Below are 12,900 nucleotides of genomic sequence, written 5' to 3'. Positions count from 1 at the left end.
TGTGATTATACAGGGAACCATTGTTTGTTTACTTAGGATGGAATGTATGGTGTGTCAATAAAACCATCTAAAAATAAACAGTGGGATATAGGTGCTGGAGAAAATGTGGAGAAAGGGATGGGTGCAGCCCATCTGGAGGACAGTGTGGTGGTTCCACAGGAAGCTATGTATGGGGTTAAGTGAGCAGGCCAAGAATCTTACCCTTAAGTCCCTGCCATTCAAAAGCAAATAGGCTATGTTATCATACTGTGGACAGTGGATTGTATACCATGGATGATTGTATGGTGTGTGAATGTATTTCAATAAAACTGAATTTAATAATAATAATAATAATAAAGCAAATGGGGTAGACGGTAGGAAAGGAGTGATAAATTTGACTAAAATGGCGTGTTTTGGAGCTTGGCAGAATGTGACTAGTTAGTGCTCTCCCCCAGCCTCCCGCCAAGCTACATTTGTATTTGGGGGCACAACAGTGATTGGGTGGTTCTCATGTTTCTTGCTGAGCCCAGGTCTCCTTCGAGATTTCTAACTGGTGTGACTGTGTGTGTGGGTAGGGAAAGGGAAAAGGGGGTGGGGTGGGGGGGTGTGCAATGGGGATGGCGGTGGAGAAAGGCGAGAGGGAAGGGTTGTCTTGTTGTAAAGCCGAGGAGACGTGCCTTGGGTAATCTTCGAAAGGTGGCCGGCTGGCTGGAGCTGGGCAGAAGGGTTTTGGTACCTTCCGATGGGGCTGTGCCCTAAACATTTATTCTGAGCTGTCTGTGGAATTACACACCCTTCTGACTTTTAAATGGTATCCCTGGGCTGCGTCCTAGAAGAACCTCTTCAGATGGTCAAGAAGAGGTAGTTTGTGTGCATTTTGGTTGAGACTATTCATGTGTGTGGCATCTCAGCTACCCGTGAGGGGCTGCCCCGGGGCTTCCCGGACTCAGGCGGATGAACACGGTTAGGTGGGAATGGGCGGTCGGCCATGGGTGGCTGCTTTGCAAAAACTGAGCGCCCACCATGCCTCTTTTGCTAGAACCGAAGCTGTGTTGCTTTCCCTGCCCCTAACCAACTGGGGCGGGAGAGGTTGACCAAGAGGTTTCGAACCCGTTAAATATGCAAAATCAGCCGCTGGGGCACTTCCTGGCTTTGCGGAATCACGGGCAAAGATGGGTGTGGAAGCAGAGGAGAAGGGCCACGTGAAAGTGAACGGCCTGCGGCCGCCGAGCCACACACCAGGGAGGAGCCGCAGTCCAACGGCAGCGCCCCAGCCGCCGACAAGGAGGAGCCCGCGGCAGCTGCCGGCCCCTCGTTTCCGCTGCGGCACCTGACGCTGCCCGGCTCCCGGCGCCCCCCACCCCCGACAGAAGGCCCAGCCCAAGTCCAGTCCAGAAGCCCCCCCCAGCGGAGGCGGCAGATTAAAGAGGGAAAGATTTTTTGAGATAACCGAACTACTTCTCCCAGCGTTTGTTTGTTGGAGTGGTGCCAGGTACTGGTTTTGGAGAACTTGCCTACAACCAGGGATTGATTTTAAAGATGTCTTTTTTTATTTTATATTTTTTTAGCAACAAATTTCGTTGTCTTTTTTTCCCTCCCTCCGCACAGATCTCATCTCAAATCATTCTGTTATCACCATTCCAACAGGTCAAGGAGATCTTAAAACCTTCCTCTGCCTTGTTTCTCTTTTATTTTTATTTTTTTTGCATCAGTATTAATGTTTTTGCATACTTTGCATCTTTATTCAAAAATGTAAACTTTCTTTGTCAATCTATGGACATGCCCGTATATGAAGGAGATGGGTGGGTCAAAAAGGGATATCAAATGAAGTGATAGGGGCCACGATGGGGAAATTTAAGTGATGCATAATTTTGCCAAGATAATGTACCACTAGAAATGATGGTGTAAAGGCTAGGCTTTTTTTTTTTTTTTAAAGAAGTTATTACCATGTATTTTGTGAGGCAGGTTTACAACAGTACAAGTCTTGACTAAGAAGGAAAGAGGAAAAAAAAGCACTACCACCAATACCCAGATTTTAAAAAAATAATAATAGTTTTAGGAGTTCATTTAAACCATAGGAACTTTTCACTTATCTCGTTAGCTGTACCAGCCAGTGATTAAGGAGAACTACAAGTTGTATAGGCTTTATTGTTTATTGCTGGTTTATGACCTTAATAAAGTGTAATTATGTATTACAGCAGAGTGTTTTTAACTGTGACTATTGTATAAAAACAAATCTTGATATCCAAAAGAACATGAAGCTTGCAACTTTCCACCCTGCCCATTTTTGTAAAACTGCAGTCATCTTGGACCTTTTAAACACAAATTTTAAACTCAACCAAGCTGTGATAAGTGGAACGGTTACTGTTTATACTGTGGTATGTTTTTGATTACAGCAGACAATGCTGTCTTTTCCAGTCATCTTTGAGAATAAAGGAAAAAAAAAACCTTCAGATGCAATGGTTTTGTGTAGCATCTTGTCTATCATGTTTTGTAAATACTGGAGAAGCTCTGACCTGTTTGACTTAGAGATGGAATGTAACTTCCTTACAAAAATTGCAATTAAACTCCTGCTTAAGGTGTTCTAATTTTCTGTGAGCACACTAAAAACAAAAAATAAATGTGAATAAATTGTAAAAAAAAAAACAAAAAAGCAAATAGGTATTGAGAGTCAGGGGGAAGAAGGATACAAAAAATGTGTTTTTAAGGTCTTGGACCGAGAACAGGAATACACACAAGGGCTACTCAGTAGGCTCACCTGAGGATGCCTTCATCCCATACAGATAGGTTTATTTGTTTAAGGTTCTTTGGGATACTAGGAGGCCTCTATCTAGTAGGGGCCTTGAGGCAAATGAGAGGGTAAACACTAGTGGGGTTTACTAATTGAGTGATATAAACCAGAAATGAAAAGACAAACATTATAATGCTTTACTAATATGGACTAACTACAATGTGCAAACTCTGAGAATTCAATCGGAGAGTACAGGTTATCAGAGGAAGGCTTATTGTAAAGTTTCCTAGATTGTAATTTCTTACAGCAGTTACATCTATTCTTGAGTTGTAATGGCAATTTCTAAATTCTGAGATGCTGAGCTCTTTATGTATCACCTAGTTGGTCCCTGGAACTTTGGGTATCTATGTAACAATTGAGACTCACAGCCAGAGTCTGGCAGATATAAATATCAGCATTACCACATACAGCAAATGTTAAAGAGTCTGGAAAAAAGATCAGACTTCAATAAGAGATATGAACGAAATGGAATTGGTTAGGACTAAGATAAATCAGACTAAAGGGTAAAGGACAATGTTGATGGTGTTTTAAAACTTCAATTTCTGTGTGAGACCAAAGGAAGAAATGTTTATTAGGTGCAAAATCTATATTTTTTGTAGCACACTATATAATTTAACTTGTATGGCCAGTTTATTCAAACACCATAATTACATGAAACTTTGAATAGGGAGTGAAATCTGGTTGGTTTGTACAGGTTAGTGTGGAGCCCTGATAACATCCCAGAGTAATTTGGCAGAGAATAAAAATGTATTTGCAAAGCCCCCTCGAGGGACTGGGGAAAATGTGGAAATATTAAACTACCCCACCTGGGGAATTAATGATATTCTCACAAGCATGGGGACTACCAATTTAGAAGGTCGAGCCCTCAATCTTGGGGCTTTCCCTTATGAAGCTTGGTACTGCAAAGGAGAGGCTACACCTACTTATAATTGTGCCTAAGAGTCACCCCCAGAGAACCTCCTTTGTTGCTCAGATGTGGCCTCTCTCTCTAAGCCAACTCTGCAGGTAAACTCACTGCCCTTCCCTCTATGTGGGATATGACTCCCAGGGGTGTACATCTCCCGGGCAATGTGGGACATGACTTGCCAGGATGAGCTTGGCCCTGGCATCATGGGATTGAGAAAGCCTTCTTGGACCAAAAGGAGGAAGAGAAATGAAACAAAATAAAGTTTCTGTGACTGAGACACTTCAAATAGATTCAAAATGTCATTCTGGAGGGTATTCTTATGCATTATAGAGTTATCCCTTTTTAGTTTGTAGTGTATTGGAATAGCTAGAAGGAAATAAATGAAACTGTGGAACTGCAAACCAGTAGCCTTGATTCTTTAAGGTCACAGTATAACTGTATAGCTTACACTGTGTGACCATGTGATTGTGGAAACCTTGTGGCTCCTACTTCCTATATGCAGTGTATGGACAGATGAGTAGAAAAAAGGGGGACAAAATGTAAATGAATAAATAGGGAGGGATGGAGGGGAGAGATGTTTTGTGTTCTAGTTTGCTAATGCTGCAGAATGTAAAACACCAGAGATGGATTGGCTTTTATAAAAAGGGGGTTTATTTGGCTACACAGTTACAGTCTTAAGGCCATAAAGTGTCCAAGGTAACACATCAATAATCGGGTACCTTCACTGGAGGATGGCCAATGGCGTCCGGAAAACCTCTGTTAGCTGGGAAGGCATGTGGCTGGCATCTGCTCCAAAGTTCTGGTTTCAAAATGGCTTTCTCCCGGGACGTTCCTCTCTAGCAAGCTTGCTCCTCTTCAAAACGTCACTCACAGCTGCGCTGAGTTTCCTCTCCTTGAGCCAGCTCATTTATATGGCTCCACTGATCAAGGCCCACCCCGAATGGGTGGGGCCATGCTGCCACGGAAATATCCCATCAGTTATCCTCCACAGTTGGGTGGGGCGCATCTCCATGCAAACAACCTAATCCAAACGTTCCAACTTAATCCCCACTATTATGTCTGCCCCACAAGATTGCATCCAAGAATATGGCTTTTTCTAGGGGACATAATACATTCAAACCAGCACATTTCGGATGTTCTTTTTAACTCTAATTTTTATTCTTATTTTTTCTGGTAATGAAAATGTTCAAAAATTGATTGTGGTGATGAATGCGCAACCAAATAATGGCACTTTGAATAACTGATTGCACACTGTGGATGACTGTATGGTTTGTGAGTACATTTCAATACAATTGCATTAAAAAAGCTATATAACCTAAATAGAACAAGGGGCTCAATAAAGTGTTAAAAGTGAAAATGAATTATGGTCCCTCAAAACACTGCTTGCATATTGTTTATGAACATACCCCAGAAGAATGTGCACAAAACACCATTAATAGCAGATAATACTGGGGAGTAGGACACTACATATTAATAAAAGTGACAATTCACCAAGAAGAAATAACATTCATAAATGTTTATGTACCGAATCAAGTATATCCAAAGTATAAGAGACAAACATTGGCTAAACTGAAGGGAGCAATAGTCATTTCCACAATAATTGTGGGAGGCTTCAATACACCACTCTCTTCTATAGATAGAACAACTAGACACAGGACCAATAAGGAAACTGAGAACCTCAACACTGTGATAAATGAATTAGACTTAAAAGACATAAATAGATCATTACATCTCAAATTACCAGGATATACATTCTTCTCTAGCACTCATGGAGTAATGTTCTCCAGGATAGATCATATGTTGGGGCATAAAACAAGTCTTAATAAATTTAAAAACCTTGGAATTATTCAAAGGACATTCTCTGAAAATAACGGAATGCAGTTAGAAGTCAATAACCACCAAAGAACCAGATATTTCACAAACATATGGAGGCTAAACAACAAACTCCTAAACAATCAGGGGGTCAAAGAAAAAATTGCAAGAAAAATCTGTAAATATCTAGAGATGCATTAAAACAGAACACAACATATCAAAACCTAGGGGATGCAGTGAAGGTGGTGCTGAGAGGGAAATTTATTGCTCTATATGCATACATTAAAAAGGAAGAAAGAGAGGGAGATCAAAGATGGCGGCATAGAGAGGAGTGGAAGCTAGTTAGTCCCCCTGAAACAACTAATAAACAACCAGGAACAACTAGTAAATAATCCAGAATAACTGCAGGGGGACAAACGTGACCATCCACTCATCATACACCAACCTGAATTGGGAGGAATGCCCGAGATCACACCATAAAATCTGTAAGTAAAAACTGCAGATCCAAGCCTGGAGCCTCCTCCCTCCACAACCCGACCTGCAAAGCCTCGTGGTGCTAAAGAGAAGCTCTCTCCCTGCAAGCGAATATAGCTCAGCTGAGCTCCAACTGAGGTTTTAATTAACAAGAATGGACTGCTCACTTTGAGCTACAAATTCCCAAGAAGCAGACAGAGGCTTTGGGTGATGACTGATGTTGGAGAGCCAGAGAGTGGCCGCGGACTAGCCCTGAAGGGGGCTTTCTATCCCTGTTTCGGCTCAGTGGAGAAAGTCTCAGCCATTTTCTGTTCCCAGCACTCTGACCCAGAGAAGAGTGGAGATAGCACAGCAGAGTCTATTCAAATGCTAATGACTTCTCCCTAGGGGGAATTATCTTCCCTAAGAGGAAAGGGGTGGAGCCCAGCTCTACTACCTGCCTTCCATTCAGAGCCAGATGCCAGATCCTGGGGGAAAACAGCCACGGGCTACACCTCCTTATACCAGTCTCGAGTTATAGGCTGATAGGCACCACCTGCTGGGCAGAAAAGCAGTGACCTGAGGCATCACAGGGTGTACCAATTTTCTAAGACACACCCTCAGGGAAACTGGATACTGAATATTTCTTCCTTCTGGGACCTGAGCCCATTCTGGTCTGGGAAAACATGATTGGGGTAACCAAGGAAACCATTCCTAGACAACAGAAAACTACAACCTACACTAAGAAAAATGAAGTTATGGCCCAGTCAAAGGAACAAACTTACACTTCAACTGAGATACAGGAACTAAAATAACTAAAAATAAGTCCATTCAAAAAGTTTAGAGAAGATATGGTGAAAGAGCTGAACCATCTAATGAAAACACTGGGCATACATAAGGTAGAAATTGAAAGTTCGAAAAACCAACTGGCAGAATCTATGGAAATGAAAGGCACAACACAAGAGATGAAAGACACAATGGAAACAAACAACAGCAGATCTCAAGAGGCAGAAGAAAACACTCAGGAACTGGAGAACAAGGCACTGGAAAGCCTACACACAAAAGAACAGATAGAGAAAAGAATGGAAAAATATGAGCAATGTCTCCTGGAACTTAAGGACAAAATGTAAAGCAAGAATGTATGTGTCACTGGTGTCCCAGAAGGAGAAGAGAAGGGAAAATGGGCAGAAGCAATAATAGAGGAAATAATCAATGAAAATTTCCTATCTCTTATGAAAGACATAAAATTACGGATCCAAGAAGCACAGCACACCCCAAACAGAATAGATCTGAATAGGCCTATAACAAGACACTTAATAATCAGATTACCAAACATCGAACATAAAGAGAGAATCCTGAAAGCAGCAAGAGAAAAGTGATCCATCACATACAAAGGAAGCTTGATAAGACTATGTGTGGATTTCTCAGTAGAAACCATGGACGCAAGAAGGAAGTGGTATGATATATTTAAGATATTGAAAGAGAAAAATCACCAACCAAGAATCCTATATCCGGCAAAACTGTCCTTCAGATACAAGGGAGAGTTCAAAATATTCTCTGACAAACAGACAATGACAGAGTTTGTGAACAAGATACCTGCTCTACAGGAAACACTAAAGGAAGCACTGCAGACAGAAAGGAAAAGACAGGAGTGAGAGGTTTGGAAAACAATTTTGGGAGATAGTAGCACAGCAATGTAAGTACACTGAACAAAGATGACTGTGAGTATGGTTGAAAGAGGAAGGTTGAGATCATGTGGGACACCAGAACAAAAGACTAAGGATAAAGACTAGGACTGTGTAACTTGGAAATCTAAGGTGCTCAACAATTGTAATAAAAGGTACAAATATGTTTTTACATGAGGTAGAACGAATGAATGTCAACATTGCAAGGTGTGGGTGGGATTGGGGGGGAAATACAATCAATGCAAACTAGAGACTAAAATTAATGGAAACGTATTATGCTTCCTTTAATATAACAAAGGAAATATAGCAAAGCTAAATGCATATGGGGGAGTGGGGAATAGGGGAAGGGTATGGGACTCCTGGCATTGGTGATATTGTCTGACTCTTTATTCTACTTAAGGTTAATGTTATCTTTCCTTTTGTAGCTTTCTAGCTGTCAAGGTTTGGCTTTTTTTCGTTTCGTTTTGTTTTGTTTTCTCTCTTTCCCTTTTCTTTTTCTTTTTTCTCTCTGCCTTCTTTGACTCTTGCTCCATCTTTGTGGGAGAAATGGAGATGTCCTTATATAGACAGCAGCAATGGTGCTGAACACATAAACACATGACTATACAGGGAACCAATGATTGTTTACTTAGGACAGAATGTATGGCGTGTGAACAAAAGCATCTTAAAAGAAATGGGTTGATGAAGAAAACTTGAGGGTACAATATTGAGTGAAATAAGACAGAGGCATAAAGGCAAATATTGCAGGGTCTCACTGATATGAACTGATTATAATATGTAAACTCATAGACATGAAATATAAGTTACCAGGATATAGAATTAGGCTAAAGAATGGGGAGTGGTTGTTTATTATGACCAGAATGTTCAGCTAGGGTGAACTTAAATGTTTGGAAATGGACAGGAGTGATGGTAGCATGTTGTGAGAATAACTAACAGTGCTGAAAGGTGTGTGAAGGTGGTAGAAAGGGTAAGCTCAGAGTCATGTATGTCACCAGAAGGAAAGGTGGAGGTTAAAAAAATGGGACTGTATAAAACAGTGAATCTTGCAGTGGACAATGTCCTTGGTTAACTATACAAATATTAGAAATCTCTCTCACGGACTAGAACAAATGAATGGCACTATAACTAGAAGTTAATAATAGAGAGGCATATAGAAAAAAAATTTATAACTATTGCAAACTATATACTACAGTTAGTAGTATTTTAACATTCTTTCATCAACAGTAACAAATGTACTATACTAAAACTATGAATCAATAATGGAGGGGGGCATGGTTAGGGGTATGGGAGGATTTGAGTTTCCTTTTATTGTCTTTCTTTTCTGGAGTAATGAAAATGATCTAAAAATTGAAAAAAAATTAATTGTGTTGATGGATGCACAGCTGTATGATGGTACCATGGGCAACTGATTGTATTGTTTTGGATCTTTGGATACTTGTACAGTAATGTGAACAATCTCAATTATTCAGCTGAAGCTGAAGCACATATTTATGTATATATATAAATAAAGGGAAGAAAAACTAAAAACGAAAGACCTAACTGAACAACTGAAGTGCTGAAGTGGCTAGAGAATGATTGGCAAACTAACCTAAAGCAAGTAGAAGAAAAGAAATAACAAAGATTAAAGCAGAAATAAATGATCTGGAGAACAACAACAACAAAAAAATAGAATAAATAAAACCAAAAGTTAGTTCTCTGAGAAGATCAACAGGATTGACAAACTCTTAGCTAGACTGACAAAGTCTAGAGAAGATCCAAATGAACAAAATCAGAAATGAGACAGGATTCATTACTATAGATCTGGAAGAAATTTTTAAAATCATGAGAGGTTACTATGAATAACTGTATGCCAACAAACTAGAGAACTTAGAGGAAATGGAAAATTTCCTGGAAACACATGAACAATCTAGACTGACTCGAGAAGAAACAGAAACTTCAACAAACCAATCACAAGTAAAAAGAGATCCAATCAGTCATTAAAAATCTGCCTACAAAGAAAATCCCAGGGCCAGACGGCTTTGCAGGGGAATTTTATGTAACATTCCAAAAAGAACTAACACCATTCCTGCTCAAAATTCTTTCAAAAAAATTGGGGAAAAAGAAACACTACCTAACTTCATTTTATGAAGCTAAAATCACTCTAATACCAAAATCAGATAAAGACACTACAAGAAAGGGAAAACTATAGGTTAATCTCAGTAATGAATATAGATGTAAAAATTTTCAAAAATACTTTGCAAATCAAATTCAGAGGCATATTAAAAGAATTATATATCCACGACCAAGTGGGATTCATTCCAGGCATTCATGGGTGGTTCAACATAAGAAAATCAATCTGCTACGACTGGATAGCTGCAGAATTGATCTTTTGAAATACACTGACCAAGACTAAAAGAGAAGCAGAGGAGCTGATAGAAATTGAGATAGATGGAACAGAGAAACCAGAATGCACAGAAGAAAACATTGTAGAACAAACCTACACCAAAGCTGAATGTGTAAGCCAAGCCATAGACATCAATGAGCCAACAGGCAATTTAAAGAAACTACTAGAACCAAGACTACAGTGTTTACTGGATGCTTGTGAAATTTGTGTGCAAGACATCCAGCTGTATCCTGAATGAAGTCTGCCCAAGGAGTAAAGACAGATGGAACTATACAACTGAGTGTATAGGTAATTTCTTACCAAGGAATTGAACCAAAGTTAAACATCCTTGAAATTGTCAAGCCTGCAGAAACTGCTGAAGTAATTATTGATCCAGATGCCCACCATGCTGAAGCTGAAGCGCATCTTGTTGAGGAAGCTCAAGTAATAACCCTTGATGGCACAAAACACATTGCAACCATTTCAGATGGAACCTCAAAACAAGTGACAAGATGGGCTGCTGCACTGAAAGATTATAGGAAAGACCAAGAACACCTTGGGATACCCTATGATCGATCCTGTACAATGGTCCACAGACCAAGTCCTGCATTGTTTAGTTTGGGTAATGAAGGAATTAAGCATGACTGATAAAGACCTTACCTCATTCAACATTTTGGGAAGAGAATTATGTAGTCTCAACCAAGATTTTTTCAGCAGCTCCTTCAGGGAGAAATTCTCTGGAATCATCTGGAACTTCTTCAAAAATATGTATTGGCAAGCCAAGAACAACAAATGAATGAGATAGTTACAGTTGTTCAACCTGTGCAAACTATCCCAGCATCAGTGCAGTCTGCTATACCATCTACCAATAAAGTTCTAAATAGTAGTATAAAAGCAGCTAAAGTACAAAGAGCTCCAAGGATTTTAGAAGAAGATAGTTCACCTGGGAACAGGACAGGAAACAATGGCCAAATCCAACTATGGCAGTTTTTGCTAGAACTTCTTACTGACAAGGATGCTCAAGGCTGCATTTCTTGGTTTGGTGATGAAGGTGAGTTTAGGCTAAGTCAGCCTGAAATGGTTGCACAGAAATGGAGACAACATAAAAATAAACCTACAATGAAAAAAAAAATAAACCTACAATGAACTATGAGAAACTCAGTCTTGCATTAAGGTATTATTATGATGGGGACATGATTTGTAAAGTTCAAGGCAAGAGATTTGTGTATAAGTTTGTCTGTGGCTTGAAGACTCTTATTGGATATACTGCAGCAGAGCTGAACCATTTGGTTATAGAATGTGAACAGAAGAAATCTGCAAAGATGCAGCTCCATGGAATTGCCCAGCAGTCACAGCAGTTATCCTGGCTACTGTTTCCCTTCAAACAGAGAAATATAATTGAGCTCCAGGATCTTCTGGGAATCCAAGGTCTTTCTTTAGTATTTAGAGCAAGTAATTGCTCTTACCTTTATTACTGAATTTGAATCTTCTGTTATTTCCAGACAGTACAATCTGAAGCATGGTTTTTTTTTAAATAAATATTTCATACTCTTGTGAATTTGGATTTTTTTAATATGAGCATTTATTTTAAAATATGTGTATGTTAAGGGATCACCACAATTTCTTCAATGTTAAGGCAAGTTCATTGTGGGGTAGTTTGTTAACTGTCAGGAATGCTAAACTGGTCAATATTAATGTCTAGCCCTACCAAAAATAGCCAGTTGTATCTGAAGATGAAAAATAAATTAAATATCTCCAGGAAACAGTCTGGCTTAACTATTTTTGAAAATATAAATGTTACACCTCTCTGTTGCTCTAGATATTGCTTTATATAGAACCAGAAAATATAATTTTTCACAGCTATAGCATGTGTTCCTGTTTCATCTAATCAAGCAGAGCTAAAATATTCATATCAAATAAAATTATATTAATAAATTACTAAACTAAGAGTATCAAGTTATAAAAATAATTTATATATTTGCAAGCAAAGGATAGTAAGAAGTCAACTGGCATAAGAGCAGTACTGAAGAAAGAGATCCAGGTTTAAATCTGACTTAACTCAAGACAATTTTAAGAATTTGCTGTATACATTATACATAATGTGAGGCCAAGAATTTAAATTATTTTGAGAGAGAATTTAATTCTAATAAAGCAGCTGTTACCAAAAAAAAAAAAAGAAAATCAATGTAATACATCATATTAACAAATCAGATAGGAAAAATGAAATGATCATTTCAATGGATGCTGAAAATGCATTAAACAAAATTCAGCATCCTGCAGCTGTTCCAGTTTGCTAATGTTGCTGGAATGCAAAATACCAGAAATGGATTGGCTTTTATAAAAGGGGTTTATTTGGTTACACAGTTACAGTCTTCAGGCCATAAAGTGTCCATCAACAAAGGATACCTTCACTGGAGAAAGGCCATTGGCATCTGGAAAACCTCTGTTAGCTGGGAAGGCATGTGGCTGGCATCTGCTTGCTCCCAGGTTGCGTTTCAAAATGGCTTTCTCCAAAATGTCTGCATCAGCTTCCAACGGCCATCTTCAAAATGTCTGTCTCAGCTACAGCTAGCTGTGAGCTCCTTCTGTCTGAGCTTTTATAAAGCTCCAGCAAACCAATCAAGACCCATGCTGAATGGGCAGGGCCATACCTCCATGGAAACCATCCAACCAGAGTTGTCACCAGGTGGGGTGCATCTCCATGGAAACAACCTAATCCAAATGTTCCAACTTTATCAACACTAACATATCTGCCCCCACAAGACTGAATCAAAGAACATGGCTTTTTCTGGGGGACATAATACATACAAACCAGCACAGTACCCAAACTGATCTACAGATTCAATGCAATTCCAATCAAAATTCCAACAACCTACTTTGCAGACTTGGAAAAGCTAGTTTTCAAATTTAT

The 12,900-nt window shown here is 39.4% G+C and overlaps 1 pseudogene; it reads left to right on the top strand.

Annotated features, from left to right (window-relative positions):
* Window positions 1-596: 596 nt before the first annotated feature.
* Window positions 597-11,391, top strand: LOC119521159 (annotated as a pseudogene).
* Window positions 11,392-12,900: the final 1,509 nt, after the last annotated feature.

This window comes from Choloepus didactylus, chromosome 27, assembly GCF_015220235.1.
Source record: "Choloepus didactylus isolate mChoDid1 chromosome 27, mChoDid1.pri, whole genome shotgun sequence".
Taxonomy (NCBI): domain Eukaryota; kingdom Metazoa; phylum Chordata; class Mammalia; order Pilosa; family Megalonychidae; genus Choloepus; species Choloepus didactylus.
The sequence above is the reverse complement of the archived record's forward strand: the minus strand, read 5'-3'. Positions and strand labels throughout refer to the sequence as shown.